Here is a 5449-nt window from a genome sequence, read left to right on the forward strand (position 1 = left end):
AATTTGGCCATTGTTGGTGATATTTAAACTATTGAATCAATTAAAATTGCCAATAATGGGGATATAACATTAAATTGGAGTGAAAGGAAGTCATGCGGATGCACGCATCAGCTCGTTTTTTTTTCCTCAAATTAAATAACAGTTTTCGGCAGAAGTTTCCTGTAATAGATCCCATTTTTATTACCTTACTTAGTTTTAAATATGAATTAAGTGAATTTCCTCCATTTAGACAATAAAATAATCAAAAAAAAAAAAAACAATACATCTATAACCTAGCAACCAGTTTTTTGCAACGTGGTATCTGACACCTACTAATTATTCCCAGTGAAGAAATTTTTTTGAAAATGTCGATTAAGTCAGCACTCTTATATTCGAACTGAAGCTGAAGCACTGAGTACATACGCCCACTGAATCTTTTAACTGGTAGCTGAAAATATTTTTCACACAGTGAAAACTCTGCAACTTGTAGCAGTTCAGGAAACGTTTTGACAACGACGATACTTGATTTTTACCGGAAATTGATGAAAACCTTTGAAATTTATTTCATTAAATATTGATTTAGTGTAGCAAAAATAGTTATTTCTTTATCAAACAAAGCAAGTTTCATCAATTTGACAAAATAGCCAAATTTTGATTCCATTTCTTATTCATTCGACACTTACTGTGTCAATTTTATCTCGGTATCAGTGCTGTTCCACACCCCCTCTCCTATATCAAACACCTAGAGTTGTTGAGCTCACCCCTTCCCCGGTTCGTGTAGGAAAATTCTTATTAATTAAACTGCAGAAAAAAAAGAGCAGAATGTATGTTTTTCCTACAGTAAATTTACAAGGTGTCCTGAAAAAGACTGACTGTTTTTAAAAACTTATAACAGGAAAACGGTTAATGATAAAAAAAAAATAATTCTTGCAGAAAATTCATGCGGTGGGCCACAAATCCCCCCCCCCCCCCCCGAGTTCCAAATTTTAGTTGAAAATGTTTCTAATAGATGGCGCTGCAGATAGTAAGCCCGTAAATAAAAAAAAAGATAGAAAATTACATCATAATTTTTCGAAAGTAATGAACAAAAGAACAAAACAATATTTTCAAACAATCGTCGGCTGTAATCCCATGTCGCAATCGGAGGAAAAAGCGGTAAATTTCTATTCTTTTTTGACTTCCCAGCTTACTATGTTTAGCGCCATCTATTGACAAATTTTTGAACTATAATTTGGAACTCTGAGGGGGGAAAAAATTAGCGCCCACCACATTACATTTCTGCAAGAATAAGTTTTTTCTCATTAATCATTCTCCAATTATAAATTTTTGAAAACACTCAGTCTTTTTCAGGACACCATGTATTTACTTTAACGTAACTCGTGGTGGCTGGATACTTAGAGATAAGAATGAAATATTATCTTTCGTGCTTGATATTGCGGTTTGTTGATAAGTGACGATTTAATTTTTCTTTTAAAGAATGTGTAAAATAACATATTGATTTATCAGGGAAGTTAAGTTATTTTATTGTTGATGAGCTTGTTCCGACGCCCGGCTAGCTCAGTCGGTAGAGCACGAGACTCTTAATCTCGGGGTCGTGGGTTCGAGCCCCACGTTGGGCGGACGCGCTTTTTTAATTCAAAAGCGCGAAAAATAGTTCCCTTCTTTAAACCCGTCACTTTTCTTAGCAGAAAAGGAAATATTGAACGGCGAGAATCATTATTTGTATCAGTAAGAAAATTTTTTCTTAATAAAGCTTTGTTGTCAAATTTATTTAAAAATTACATCTTTGTTACCAAGCCCGGCTAGATCAGTCGGTAGAGCACGAGACTCTTAATCTCCGAATCGTAGATTTGAGCCCCAGGTTGGGCGGGAGCGTTTTTTAAATCACAAAAGTGCGAAACGGTTTCCTTCTCTAAACGTGTCAGATTTCTTAGCAAAATAAGGTGACATTGATGGGTGAGAATCTTTTGAATCAGTGAGGGAAAAAATTTCTATCAAACCTGCGTTTACGAAGCTAATTAAAACTTGTAGAGGGCTAAGCAAGCCCGGCTAGCTCAGTCGGTAGAGCACGAGACTCTTAATCTCGGGCTCGTGGATTCGAGCCCCACGTTGGGCGGTGAACTTTTTTATTGCAAAACTCGTATACTTAGAAACTACTATTCAGAAAATTTCAACTCCAGTTTGTCGTTAATAATTTTGTCTCCAAATAAATACTGCTTTACGAAACGACGGATAACTTGGTGAAATGGCATAAAAACTTTTAAAACTCCCATCCAATTTTGAAGTTTAGTGCTTGAAAAAAAAAAATTTCTTTCGCTATGAGAACAAACAGGATACTTTTCTGCATTGATTCAGAAAGTTTATATTTTCTGAAGCAAGGGGGAAAAAATACACTGCGTTTACGGTAGAAGTAAACATAGGAATACAAATATAAAATAAAAATTTACACATTTCTATGACGCAGAAAAAAGAGAAAATTGTTTTTCTGTTAGAGCAAGAAAGGAAAACGAATTTTACATTTTCACTTTCTTTTGTATGTAATGTGTAGAAGAAAGTATTGGAATTGCGAAACTTTTCGACTTTTGACGGATTTGCACGTTTTGAGTTGCGATGATTCCTTTTTAACCATTTTTAGACCCATTTAAACCCATTTTAGTTTTACTTATGAATCAACATCATAGTTATTTTGCTGTGTTCTCCATATTTGTTTTGATCTGGTGCTTAAACTGTGTTGTTGGAAGACAAAGAAAAAATTTAACACTTTTTAACGACATTCCATGAATGATTATGTTCGTTCTCAAAAGTATGCACCAACGAGGTATCGATTTAATAACTAAACTCCTTGAATCTTTGATTCCTTACTGCACATTTATAAAACACTAGTGGCACCCTCACGGCTTTGTCCGTAGTAGCTTTCACAAGGTGGCCAGGTTAGGTTTCCGCCAACTGTAGAGATAAATTCTTATAAGACCTTAAAAATCCCTAAAAGAGACGTTCTTTTACGGCATTCCAACAAAAGTAAAAACTGCAAAGAAAAGGTGGGGGGGGGGGGGGGGGGGGAGGGGGGATACCGATTAATTATTTACTGTAACGTAACTGCAATTTGTTGTTTACCATCTGTAATAAACTCAATTTTAAAGGATACACTGTCCATAACGGTAATTGTTTGTATTTTATGTGAATTTATTTTAATCATATCAATTTGACGCAAGCAAAGTTAAGACACTAGCGTTGCCAGGCTTGTTCAACTGTCACAAACTTTGTTATAAATGTAATCTTTGTCCAAAATTCTGTGCAATAATTGTGTCGCAAAAATCAGATACTTGTTCAAAATTTATTTAAAAGTTGTCTTCAGAGCCTAAGATATGTGCATTTTGTGTTGTATTTGCATTTAAAAGCATTCTTTGTGTTACTAAAGCAAGAAATTCCAATCATTAAATTTTATTACACCCCCAAATGAATGTGGAGTGTTTTTGTTTTTTTTTTTCCGACTCCATCACATGTGGATAAGTGCCTAAGAACGTATAGACATGCGAAATATCCATTTTGACGATTCCCGAGTTAGTTACAACGAGTTTTCTCGTGACGTCTGTATGTACGTATGTATGTATGTGCGTATCTGCGGACGTGCGTAAGTGCGGATGTGCGTATGTGCGTATGTATGTCGCATAACTCAAGAACGGTGTGTCCTATAAAGTTGAAATTTGGTACGTAGACTCCTAGTGGAGTCTAGTTGTGCACCTCCTCTTTTGGTTGCATTCGGGTGTTTCTAAGGATGTCTTTTACCCCTTTTTGGGGGGAAATCATTATTAATTTCGATGTAAACTCAAGTGGTGTTACAATTTGGCGGACACTTGGCGATATAAAGCCAGTCTTTTGGTCGCCAAGTTTTGTCGCCAACTTGGCAACAAATTTGGCGATTTTTCTTTTTTTTTTTTTTGTTTTTTTTTAAAATCTGGTTTCAATTTGGAAACTGTTGGTGATATTTAGAGAGAAAACTATTGAATCACATGCAAGTTACCAATAATGGGAAAATGACATCAAATTGGAATAAAAGGAAGTCGCGTGAGGCACACATCAACTCGGTTAATTATTAACTTCAGTTCATAACTCAAATTGCTCTTTTCGTTAACTCGGTTTACATTTTAAAAGGTTATTACTGCTAATTGCACTGGAAATTCAAATTATGCACTGCACAGAATTTTCAATACTTATTTGTCATAGACTAATAATAAGAGTAGACCGAGCTATGGCAACCCTTTTGCTGCTCATAAACCAAACCATGTGACTGGTGGATATCCTAGCAACAGCGGGCGTTAATCGTAGCAGACGATCAACGCCAGCGCGAAAAAAAAATAAATAGAATTGATGGAACACGGAAGAATGATCTTTTATGGAGTCCGATTTGTAAATTTGTTATTCTAAGTTGTAAATATTTTGTTAATATAGTGAGTTTTTCGTTTAGATAGTATTGTGCATTTTCTTTAGTCAATTTCAATAACTCTCTAAGCAATAAAAGATGCAAGCGACCAAGAAGAATCGGCAAACGGTAAGATTTTTACCTACAGTTTCAATTTAAGATACCGATTAGTACATTTTTGCGTTAACGCAAAACGTTTACGCCATTTCGTTCACGCCAACGCTGACAGCTCCAAATGAAATAAAAGTTACCGAAAACTGATCAAAAACTATTACTAATGTCAAAATAATGCATAACTAAAAGAAAAACAGTTCAATCTCTGCACCTGGAAGTTTTTTTTAATGAAAACACATTGTCTTAAAATACATGTCGAGTGCCAAACTATAGATAATGCTGCCATCTAGCAACCATGCTGCCAAAGTCTTCGCCAAGCCCTTCCACTAGTCACATGATACATCTATGAACCAATTTTCTTTATCAGCAAGAATGAGAAAGCTCGGTCTACTCTTATTATTAGTATATGTTATTTGTATAAAAATATTTTTTTTGAGCAATCACGATTGCTTATTGCTTTCATTTGACTGTCCTTGGCGTTGTGGTTCCTTTTTCAGCTTGGACCAGGCCTGCAGCACCACCGTCCACCGGCGGCGGCGCGGCTGGTCCTGAGCACTGTCCCCCGGAATACACTTTTGCTGGGCGGTGGCGTCCATGTCCTACACACGCATGCGCATGCACATTCGCCTACCCGCGCACGCCTTTACACACATACACACGCCTACATGCGCACACGTAAGCCTACACACATACACACGCCTACTTGCACACACGTAAGCCTACACACACACACACACAACTATATACACGTAAGCACCCAGGAGAGGGACATGCTTGGGCGGGGAAGCCATTTCTAGAAACAATAACTCTAACCAGTAGAGTCTTGTCGCAACTCGTGATTGCGAAAAACATAATTTAAATTCAAAGTTTCGGAATTCAAATTAGAGTTATTTTTTTTTTATTTTATTTATTGATTGATTTATACAGGGTCAAAAA

General features: G+C 36.2%; 2 non-coding genes across 2 annotated transcripts; both read left to right on the forward strand.

Annotated features, from left to right (window-relative positions):
• The first annotated feature begins 1525 nt into the window (after positions 1-1525).
• Trnak-cuu (transfer RNA lysine (anticodon CUU)) lies at positions 1526-1598 on the forward strand. The gene has a single exon. It is a non-coding gene; the product is annotated as a tRNA-Lys (tRNA).
• A 424-nt stretch (positions 1599-2022) lies between these two features.
• On the forward strand, positions 2023-2095 carry Trnak-cuu (transfer RNA lysine (anticodon CUU)). Its single transcript has one exon. It is a non-coding gene; the product is annotated as a tRNA-Lys (tRNA).
• Positions 2096-5449: the final 3354 nt, after the last annotated feature.

Source organism: Uloborus diversus, chromosome 8 (genome assembly GCF_026930045.1).
Source record: "Uloborus diversus isolate 005 chromosome 8, Udiv.v.3.1, whole genome shotgun sequence".
NCBI lineage: Eukaryota > Metazoa > Arthropoda > Arachnida > Araneae > Uloboridae > Uloborus > Uloborus diversus.